Here is a 12,414-nt window from a genome sequence, read left to right as displayed (position 1 = left end):
ATGCAACAATATATACTAAAAGCTATTCTGACCTTACGGATATGGGGAAATTGCCCAACTGACCCCCTGGAGTCTAATTCAGACCATGGCAAACTGGGTCATAAGAAGAAGAGATGTCATAGTTTCCTTCCCCAAATCCATTCAAATTTCCCTCATTGGATAATACTCATGAAGTACAGCTCATGCAGTTGTTCCAGAGATGAACTCATCTTCCCTATTAAAGGGTGGTCCCATGAGAGAGCAAAGCTTAGGAATTTTGTTCAATGGATGTGACAAGGCAGCATACCAGCATACAGTTCCTGTTATTGTTGATGGCTCTCTTGCAACTATGGAAAAGCCAGCCTACGTATGAAGCCAAAACAAAGGAGGCAGAACCAGGAAAATCACAAAGAAATGGAACAAGTATTCTATTTAAACTATACTTGAAGGCTTCTCTCAGTACTACTACTCCACTTATCTTTTAGCCAGTTTGAGTTGGTACCAAAGGTATCCTGATAGGTACAGGAAGGAGTATCTATGCCCCAATCTCATACGTCCTCTAGTTGATTTATTATACAGGAATGCATAGGGAACTTTTGAAGACCCCATACCATTGAAAGTATTAAAATCATGTGTCCATAAGAAGAAATACAACATATGGAAGAGACAGTAACATTGGCATAGAACACTAAATATGAATACTGCTGAAATGCAAGAGAGACGAAGACTACTAAATTCAGATAAAATATAGAGGAGAAAAACCACTCCTCTACAAGAATAGTCTGAGGATTGAAAGTGATCCCTGTCTGGTAATTGATGAAGAACTCAAAATGTAATCCCATCCTCTCTGGAGAGGACAGGAGTAGTTAAGGATTAAGGAAGGTTGAATTGTTTCTCTGTATTACTCAATCTGTGATCATCCTTGACAGGATAAATGTAGAATTTTTACTAAAGAATTACTTTTCATTGAAAGCAAATATGATTCACTAGCATAAATATAAAAAAAGAAACAACAGGTGGTGAATACAACTCAAGACATTAAATTTCCATGAGTCACTGAAGCCAGATGGCATGTATTTGAGAATTCTGAAGAAATTTAAGATCAAAGCATTTTTAGATACTAACAATATGGGCAATTTATCATATAAAACAACTATCAGAGTCAGGGAGATTGCCAAATGTATTATATGACACTATTAGGAGAAGCACAAATTGTTCAGTCAATTCAATTAAATGCAATGAAACCTAACAAATTTATTGGCCACCACCAAGTGCAAAGCACTGTTCTAGGCACTGGGCATTCAAAGGTGTTTATGACAAGGTCATATCCTTCATAATCTCACAATGGAGATTATGAAGATTGTCCTTCATAATCTCACAGTGTCAGTAGTAGCCAAAGATACATAAAGTCACACATACTTAATGATTTTATAAAGAGAACAATATTTAAAGAATTCTCTAATAATTTTTTTCCATTTGAAGGTGAGTTGGTCAGGGATCAGATATAGGAAACTGAAACCATTCCAGCTAGGCTAAGAAGAGAAGATTTTGGTGCTTTAAGAACTGTGGAAAAGGAATTCCCTGGCGGTCCAGTGGTTAGGACTCTGCACTTTCACTGCCAAGGGCCTGGGTTCCACCTCTGGTTGGGGAACTGAGATCCTGCAAACTGCATGGCATGGCCAAAAAAAAAAGGAATTGTGGACAGACTAGAGGAATAGGCCTTACACTGAATAGGCCTTACACTGAGTTCCTAGGGACAATACTCTGGAACTACATCCATAGGAGACACTGCCTCTGTCTTAATCAGGAGACTGGAGAAGAAGGAGGCTGCTAGCTCCGGAACCACCATGCCACCTCTTCTTCTACAACCTCTGCCAGCAAAATGAGTGTCCTTGACCCTGCCTTTCAACACTGTCAAGCTAAAGACTGGACACTGGAAACTCTACTGCAGCTGCTACAGAAGAAACAAACCCCCAAGGTCACGCTTACCAGTGGCAACAGCTGAGGTAACAGGAGCGTGGTATCCGCCTTGGGATGCCCACCTCCACCTTCCAAATCTCAGGAGTGGATATGGGATGGGTAGCCACGGTGGTGTGGGGAGCTGGGAAATGTAGGTCTTGAGCAGTACTGCATCGTAGTAGCATAGGATATAGGACAGCAGGTCGCACTGAAACTGGGTGAAATGGAGGCTGAGTGAGGCAACCCCCAGTCTCTGCCACAGATGATTGTGTATCTCCCTCCCTATTTACAACCTAGTCTTTCCCAACCCACTCCCACCCGCAAACCCACCCCAAAGCAACTCCTGTTCTTGCTTTTCCTGCTTGTTATCTTCACTATCCGCCCAACTGACCCAGTAAAACAAAAGCCTTGGAGTCAACATCAGCCCCTCCCTCATTCACTGGACAATCAATCAGATTGTCAATAAATCATGCTACTTCTATCTCAGATGCCACTGCCTTAGTTCTGGCCCTCTTCACCTTTTAAACAGATTATTATTGTTTCCTTACTAGTAATCTAACAGGTTCTTCCCTTAAAAAGAAATCTTCCATGTGTCCTGACTTCCAGAATTATCTTTCTAAAATCAAAATCTCATCATGTCACCCCTTTGTAAGAAACCCTTCAAAGGTTCCCAATTTCCTGTACAAGAATGTCCAAGCTTCCTGGCAGGACAATTCAGAATCCTCCCCAATTGGACGCAAGCCTATGTCTTCAACCTCTCTCTTTCCAGTGCTATATCCCTTTTTACCTCTGCCTAGTAACTCTATACTTCTCACCAGTCCCCAAGTACACCAGATACAGTTCTGATTTTGTTCCCCTACATTTGCTGTTTTTTCCATCCTGGAGTATACTTTCCCAAGTAAATAAACTTCTATTCATTCTTCAAAACCCAGTGTAAATGTTACTTTTGCAAAACTTTCCCAAGCAGAGTTTGTCTTTCTCTCCTCTTCACTGCTATCCCATGTTTCTCACACTGCTGTTCAAACGTGTTTCATAATAGATAGATTTTTCTCACACTGCATGCCTTCCACCCAACTGAGAGTGCATTTAAGGCAGGAACATTGTCACCCAGATTCATGCTCCTTCCCCATCTCAAATCTACCACAGGAGCTGGCACATCAGAAGACTCAATAAATATTTATTGAGTGACCAGATGAAGAAAATATAAAAGCATTTATTAAAAAAAAACTTTTAAAAATAAAAGAGCATTCAAAGACTTAAAAATATATCAACTTTTATGATATAATAACATTCCTCTTCTCTTACCTGAGTCCAAGAGAAAAATGAAAAGATGTTAAGGGAATAGGTGTAGTGTTCTTTTTAAGATCTGCTCAGTCTCTAAAAGATATAAATTTGGCAGCCTGACATGGAAGAGTCAAGATGAGCACATAGGACTTTCTTGAAGGCAGCATTCACTTTCTACCCAGAGTGAGCCAGCAAAACCACAGAAGCCTATGTACAGTTTTCCTTGGACTGTATATATGTCTAGATTATAGTAGCTGGATAGCTCTAGGGAAAGTTATTGACTTTCATGTAAACCCAAAAGAAAGAAAATCTGCTCAAATCCAGAGGGAACTTGTTAAGTCAGAGAACAACTAGGCCTCTCTTGTAATAATTCAAGTAATTATGAGAAAATTATAACCTGTAAATATGACACGGAGCACCGTGGACCTACATTTGGTCCTCACAGGAAAAACAGCAATGGAGTTTGATTGAATGTTATTCTTAAAAGTATTAATGTTAGAGCATAGTTCCTCAAAGTGTGTGCTAGGGAACATACACTTTGGAGTTAAAAGAGTCTGGAAAATGAGCCTAGTATATGGTCTTTTTAGAACATCATAAAGACGATAGATATAGTAAGCCTCTGAGAAGTCTCATTGAAGTTGTTCTATATTTACTGTTTCTCAAACATACTTGGCTACCCTTGTTTTCTTTTAAATATCCAGCAGAACTAGTGCTCAATAATGATGTATGGAATGCAGAAATTAAGAAAGTTACAGTTGGTAGTCTCGTGATAAGAATTAAGTGATTAGCCTGGAGTAGCCCTCTGACTCTTGAAAAAAAGGAGGAATAATACAAACACTAGTGCACTTAGAATGATGATCCCTCCCTGTGGTGGCTCTCAAGAAGATATGTGCACTCCTAATCCTTGGGACCTGTGAATATTACATAATATGGCAAAAGAGTGAGTATTGCCTTATATGGCAAAAGATGTAATGAAAAATCATAGAGGAGGAGCTTATCCTAGATTATAAATATAATTATATGTATCTTTATAAGACAGACACACAGGTGAGAAACAGAAGCAGAGATGCGAGTACCAGGGTAGGCATGGGAAGCTGGAAGAGGACTCGATTCTTCCCCAGAGCCCCTGGAGGGAGTGTGCCCTGCAAACCCTTGGATTTCAGACTTCTGGCCTCCAGAGTGTGAGAGAATAAACTTCTGTTGTTTTTAAGCCACCAAGTTTGCAGTCATTTGTTATAGTAGGTGCAGGAAACTAATACACCCCAGTTGAGCACCTCTCTGACTGAGGCACTAAGCAATGTTCACCAGCCTCCACAATGTTCCCGAAGGTAAGGGATGAGCTTGCCACTTCTACCTCTGGCATCTCAATTTTGTTAAATAACCTGCCATAGCCCTTCTTGAACCTATTTATATATAATTGCCCACATAATATCTTGAGGCAATGAGTTTCATAAATTTACTACCCACTGTGAACGGCATCTTGGCGTATGGAGTTTTTTATGGCACGGTACCTTTTCATGATGAATCCATTTGCCCCTTTTTTCACCTTTTGCTTAACATTTCTATCACTAGCTTAAGTATATGTGGGAGACAATTGAACTCCGCTAAAGAGGACAAAGGTCAGAGAGGAGAACTTGAAGCAGGGAGACCATATTTATGAGACATGTACAAGCAGCTCCTTCTGACGTTGGCGGTGTCTGTGGAAAGTGTCCTGTGTAGAGGGCTGAGGTTCCTGCTGGGAGCACTAGTAGAGGACCTTGAGGCAAATATTCATCCTTGGGACATTTTAAGAGGAGGTGACCCAGAGGCAAATCATGCAGAAATACAGAAATTAAACCCAGCACGCGAATCTGCCTCTGCCAGATAACAAGACACATTTTCTTTGGGCCTTTAATAGGAAAATGAGCATGTCCTATTTCCTGTTGATTGGATCAACAGTGCATAATCTTGATGAGCCTGGGTGGAAAGGTCTTAAGGATGAAGCCTAGAGACATGACTTATTGCTTTTTTTTGACACTGGCATTCCATCTGCCACCAAGAGTCCAATTAAAAGAAAAAAAATAATTTACTATAAAGAATTGGAATTTGCAGTCTGCGTGTTTAAATGCTAATAGATATTATAAGCAGAGCTTATGAAACTTTGGTTACTTAACATTAGTTAAACCTTACTTAAGATTCTAGAACATTTATTCTCAAACTTTAGGCAGTAAGTCAAAAGTGAAGGGTTCCCTATCCTCAGTTTTTCCTGAGTCTATAGGTGCAGGGAAAGTAAGGATGATGAGAAGAATGCCATGTGCTGAGAAATGTTTCAGAATGTGTGTGCGTGTGTGTGCGTGTTAAATTTTAACAGTGTAGTGGTCAGCCCCCGCCTCCCCTTTTATACATGCTACAGTTTGCATTGGGGGTAAGACAGGAGGCAGAAGAATACAGATATATTCATATATATATATATATATATATATATATATATATATATATATACACACACACACACACACATAAAGAGGGAGAGAGATTCAAACACCTGGTACCGATGTCTACAGTTACTAAAACATTAAATACATAAATTTGTTCAAATTATCATCTTAACTATCTTGAAAACAATTGTATAACACACTCAAATGACAACTCTTTGGTAAATCTTTATACTCTTGAAAGAGATTTATAAACTTAAAAGGAATAAAAATAATTGTTAACATTTGGTGAGGACGTCCTGTGTTCCAAGTGCTTTATGCATATAATGGGTTTAATTCTCACAAGAACCCATGAGGTAGATGCCATGTTTACCGCTCTTTTACAGATGAAGAAACAGAGACCTGTTCCCAAGGTCACACGAGTATTGAGAAGTAGAATAAGTATTTGAATTCAAACAGACTATATCTTTTAAACATTTGCTTTCCATATTTTCATTTATTGAAGTTTAAGCCCTTGTATATGATTTTATCATTGAAGAAGTTCTACATAGCTATTTTATTTTTCTATAATTTAGAACATCAATTCCCTCTTTTTCCATCTACCAAGTTTGGATCACTAAATAGAACTGTTTTGAAACTCTAAAGTAAAAGAGAACAATTGGGACATTTTCTACATCAAGGCTTCCAGGAAGTTAAATACCCAAAACCCCTTCATCCCATGCAAGATGGATGGTCAGGGTGCATTCTAGAATGCTACAAATTCCATCTTTTCTAGGTCCTTTTAATAATCCCCTACCGAACACAGAGCACTAAGCAATCTCTTCTCACAATTACAACAGCAGGGACCCAAACTGCATGGCCATAAATAGCTTTAAGACCACCCATCTTTTTCATTAGCAAGAAGGGATAATACCTCTCTTATGGATGTAAAAACACACTCACATTAAACTGCCCTTCACAGAATTACTGATTCAACTCCTGAAACTTTTTCTGATTGTTCTCTCACTTTGAAAAACTTAGATCACCTTCTACTTGAAGTCTTTTTTTTTTTTCCCACAGTGACAGTGCAGAGGAGTGATCTTATTTTCGTGGTAATAAAAACAGGGCTTCTCATGAAGGCAAAGCTGATAAGTGTTGATTATGATGCCCTCCCTTCCCTACACTCCACTTCTATTTCTTACTATATGTTTCTGTTTTATCTTCTCTAGGCCAATTCCCTATATTAAAGCCACTGTTGGGCCTCTCTCTCTTTTTACTCCTGATCACAACTTTAATACAAGTTCCTAAGCATCACACCCTTTGAACAGCAGCCACTTAACTTCTTTTGGAATAGGGAATAGGGACTCCACAGGTTCAGGACCCACACTTCCCAGAATAAGGGTATTCACTGCTTCCTGAAGGTTCCAGTCTACACGAAGAAAAAACAGCAAGAAATCCAAGGCCTCCAAAGGACAGATGAGTTCCTTTCTGCCTGGAGGAACATCAGTGCGGGAATACAAACAATTGAGATAATGACCCTGTCATCAAAACCTTTTGGATTCAATCAGGAGGGAAAATCATGCAGGGAGAATTGATGACAAAGCCAACCGTTAAGAGGATAAATTCCAACTCCCTCCATCTTTTTATATAAGTCCTTTGGGATATGAGCCTCCCAGCCTCTGAAACCTCCTCTCCAACTAATCCTGACCTGCGGGACTGCATTCTCAAGTGCATCAAGATCCTTCTTGCTTCTCCACCTTGGTACCTATACCTCCTTCCACGTGGAAAGTCAGTCCTTCTTTGTCGGCCTGACAAGCTCCTTCTTCCCCACTTCAGATTTAACTCTGTCACTTCTCCTGGTGAGTTCTCCTTATTTACTCAAGGCAGTTCTGCACCTTTTACCATTTATCTCTTTGCTCCAAATACATCCATAGAGGCAGGCAGGAACTATGGTTTTATTGTCTCTAGCACTTAGCTGTGGAGTCTGATCCCTACTAAGTGCTCAATAAGGCTTAGGTGTTTGAGTGGTCAGGAGCATAGCAGAGTAATTAAGTGGTTATGTTCTGCTATTAGACAAATCTGTGTTCACATCCAGCCCTGGTACTTACTACCCAGGTGACCTTATGAAATTTCCTTAAGCTTCAGTTTTTCCTCTATAAAATGAATATACTATCTATCTTAGAGGCTTATTGCTATGATAAAAAGTGATATGTGAGGAAATGCAGTAAGACTTGGAAAACAGTTGTTACTAGTATTGTCATTATTACTAAGAATAGCTTAAATATGATAGAGTAAAATTTCGTATATCCATGTTGAGGATATAATGACTAGAAGAGCAATGGGTCAGATGTAGGTAAACCTCAGCAAAGTTTATGGAGGAAGGGGCCTTTAAAATTTAAAGGTGTTAATGAAAACAGAAGTCATAGACTGGAGAAAAAAAATACTGCAGGAAGAAACAATGGTACCAGGAGCAGATAAATAACATGGAAGTATATGGAAGGAGGTTGACAAAATGACGATGCTGAGACATAATGGTGGTAAGATGTTGAACAACAGGCAGAGTCACCAAGATGGGACATGGATCCCAGTGAGAGCTCTTGAGTCATGAAATAAAGTGAGTATTGGAAATTTTTCACACAGTTGTATCTAAGATCTTTTTGAAGCAGGAAGAGACTTGAAGGCAGAGAGAACAAATAAAAAAGACTGCGGTAAACCGGGAAGTCCATGTGGATACCAGAGGGCTGTCCCTTACATCATGCTAATGAGCTGATGCTAAATGAGTTCACTTTGGCAATTTTTTTGGAGTGTTATTTACACTTGCTGACGAAAAACCACTTATTGACTGAAGTTGAAGCAACCAGAGAAACAGCTTTACTTGAGAAGCCTAGAAGTGAGTTAATGGCCAATCCCCAAAGGGAGAAGAGTCAGCACTTTTCAAGCATTGGCTGATCAAGACTTTTGCATATCTGAGCTCCTGCACATCAAAGAGGACTTCCCACTGGGTTTGCTTACCCCTTTAACTAAGTCCTTGAATTTAAGGACAGGAGAAGTTCCTGTAAGTGGAGAATTACAAATAGTCAGAAGTTGCCTTCAGAGCAATATAGCTGTTCTTCCTATTAGAAAATGATGCAGCTGGAGTGTTATTAATTGAGCAAAAATACTGCCCGCCTGGGGCCTAGTGATCTTCACCCAGGGGTCGTAAAATCTGCAGGTATCAGAATTCATTTGTGAAGTGCCTCATGACTGTCCTGAAAGATTGGGATCCAAAGGTGAAAAGTCTCTTCACAAAGAGGTCAGATCACTAAGGTCAGTATGCTCAGGATTGGGTCCCAAGGGTCAGAATGCCCTGCCAGCAAGACTTCAACCAGAGTGTAGAACTGGAAGAAACCTGTGGGTGAGGGTGAAGCAAGAGAAAGATAAATAGGCTTATCTGCCAGGGTTAAAGAAATATGGGCCATGAAATCTGGCAAACCTAACTGTGTTTGGAAACAGACTTGTAAATTTAAATTGGGTTAGTAAGAATTTGACATATTTCAGAGCAATGAAAGTGTGCTTGTCTCCATATAAGGCCCAAGGTGTCAATTTCATTGTTTGTTGCATACAGTCAAGACCTAACCCACTAGTGCGTTAACCCACATTTTCTGTGTGTTGTTCTTAGAAGTGATTATATTCTTTAGAAGTTGGATCTGAAAATGATGACATTAAGATTCAAGTGCCGACAGTTTCTTAGCACTGTATTCCATATATTTGCAGAGACCAAAATGAGGCATTAATTATTTAAGGCATTATCTTTAAATATGTATCAAATGCATTTTAAACCGTTTTTGTCTCAAATTTTAACTACTACTTTTCTAGAAAAAAATGTGTCTCAACTTTAGGTCTAGTTTATTTGATTTCATATTTTTATTCTGAAATTTATAGCACCAATAGATTTGACAGAGCCAATAATTTGGAATCAGTCATTAACAAAATAGCCAAATGGAGGTTTACAATAAAAACTATTAGATATGTACCATGTTATTTTTTTAAATACATTGGTGAAAGATAGCTATTATTATGAAACCTTACATTTTAGGATGCTTTGTAATTCACGGAACATTTTAAAATATGTTACTCCATTTGATGGCCACTAGACACAATATACCATATATAAGTAATCAAGTTAATTGTGAGATATTTTTGGTATTAAATGGCAGCTGGACATGTTAAAGACCATGGACCGTATTTCCATTTTTGGCATGTAATTTCAATTAGCTCAAATAAGATTATGTATTTCATCCCATGGGAACTGTATGAAAAATAAATTCATATGACTTAATATTATTAAAATGTTATCATCTTTGGCTACCTTCTTCTCTGGAATGTACCAGGCACCATGCAGAATGTGGAAAGTTTACATAATACAGAACAACAATATAAATTTTGAGATGTAATTCTGTTGTCTTTTCAAGATATACTGCAGTAGGACTAACAACTATACATCTCAACTTTAGCAAGATCCAATTTTCCCTTCTAAACCAAAGAGTCACTCCCAAGATTCAGACTTTCATTTTGTAAAATTATTCCATTAAAAATACACAAGAAACACCAAGACTGTAAAATAACAAAAATGTGTGACTATAGACAAAATTGTTGTCTTATAATGAAGTGATGCTTCATTAATCACTTTCAAACTGTACATTCTGATTTGTAGATGACTTCCAATGTAATATATTGAGTACTGAAAGCTGCATGTGATGGTTAATTTAGTATTTTACAATAAGAAGAAAAAGTGGACATTTGTAAGGGCAACTTAATACTTGATGAGATAGTTCTGAAGATGATGTTCTTATTGTGACAGTCCCTTCTCCAAATGACTTGGAAGGGCCCTAAAACCTGGGCTGTTATCCTAAGAAACATGTTTAAAATATTTCACTTTAACCAGACTCTGAGGTTTTCTTGGAGTAAAACCAAGCATTTGATATGTACCCCAGGTAATTATTTCACATACAAGATCAAAGTTTTATACTTCTTGCTTGACTTCCAAAATATGGCACAATTGGTGTTCAAAGCATACTTGTTTATTTGAAAAATAGTGTTAAAGTCATTTCCTCCCATAGATGCTATTATTGCTAGTTAATTCTATTAACCATTACTAAAGATCTTTCTCTCTAAGATTAGCTAATTTTCATATTCATGAGAATTTTTCTCATTTTTATACAAGCTAAAAATTCAGAGGAAGTATCACGAGGTAAGACAATAACTTCAATTTAATGTGTTTTATACAGTCTCTTACTCTCCCCTCCATTCCTTCTAGGATTGAGAATTCCTTCTCAATCCAATGGTTAAATTATGAACTCTAGACTAAAAACACCTGTGTTCAAATTTGGGCTCCACCAACTTGAGCAAGTTATTCAAATTTTCTAAAATTCTACCTATAAAGTAGAGAATACAGAATATATCTCATAGGTATCTGTGAGAACTAAATGAGATAATGTTTCCAAAATGACTGGCCCTTAGTAAGTATTCAGTAAACATTAATTATTATTTCATTATTACTTATAACTTGTCCTTACCCATTTCCCCATCTAAGAACTTCAGAAAAATAAATCACAGTCTATTCAAATGTCTGAAAGAAAATGTAATAGATACCTCAGACTCTATCTTCACTCTTATTAACCCAGTGTGAAAACCAGAGTGGGGCATAGTTTATCAGACCAAAGATCAGACTTATATATTCCAACTTTTCCCATATTTCACCTTTTCCCTCTTCTTTAGTATACCTTTTTCTCATATTTTGTTCACCCTGGCCCAATTTGCTGTTAGAGATAAATCACTCATACATGAATGGTCCCAGCCATTCCCCTCGTCCTGCTTGCTAAAGAGGATTTGCCATTGCTCTCTTAGTTTCTTCCCATCCCTGGTTGTCTACTGAGAATCTTCCTTTGCCAGATTGGTTCCTCTGATCTTCTGTGATGCAAACTCAAAAGGAAAGTGGTGGGAATAAAAAAGAAACAAAAATCCAACCAAACAACCACAAAAGAAATAGTACTCAGACTGGGTCAGGGGAAAGAGTCTCAGAGAGTTTTGGAATTAAGAAGCATGGGAGCAACTACAGTGTGTGAAACAAGAACAGAAAGGGATTTAAAAGGCAATGCATTGGGCCTGTGTTCTCTTTGTGGCATTCTAGAAATAGAAGGAGAGAAGTTTAGTTATTTGGAAATAATATTTTGGTTCCAAGTCTATAACTCTGAGACTGGACCACATGGCCCATGGCTTTATAACCATTACCTAAGTTAAGTGCATGACTAAGATTTATTATAAAGTGTGGGAAGAAAATTTTCAGATACAAATAGTTATAGTAGTGTACTAGGACAATTCCTGGTACTCACTGTTGGCTAAATAGCCTTAAGCACTGGGCTCCACCAAGCAACAATCAATGAATCTGTTCAATCAGTCTTAAATAGCTGCATTTGTTGCAGGAAAAGAAAGTGGAGCATGAGAGGAAGGTCACGTCCCAGGTCTCAGGTAATTCCCTGGGACAGCCACCAAGTGTAGGTTCTTGGCTTCGTGTAGGAAAGAATTTAAGAACAAGCCATAATAAAGTGAAAGAAGGTTTATTCAGGGAGATACACACTCCATAGACAGAGTGTGTGCCATCTAAGAAGGCAAGAGACACCAGGGTACGGGGTTGTCAGTTTTTACTGGGGTGAGTAATTTCATAGGCAAATGAGTAAGAGGAGTATTCCAGCTATTTTAGAGAAGGGGTGGGGATTTCCAGGAATTGGGCCAATGCCCATTTTTTGGCCTTTTATGGTCA

This window comes from Lagenorhynchus albirostris, chromosome 5 (assembly GCF_949774975.1).
Source record: "Lagenorhynchus albirostris chromosome 5, mLagAlb1.1, whole genome shotgun sequence".
Taxonomy (NCBI): Eukaryota; Metazoa; Chordata; class Mammalia; order Artiodactyla; family Delphinidae; genus Lagenorhynchus; species Lagenorhynchus albirostris.
This window is presented reverse-complemented; position numbering follows the sequence as displayed.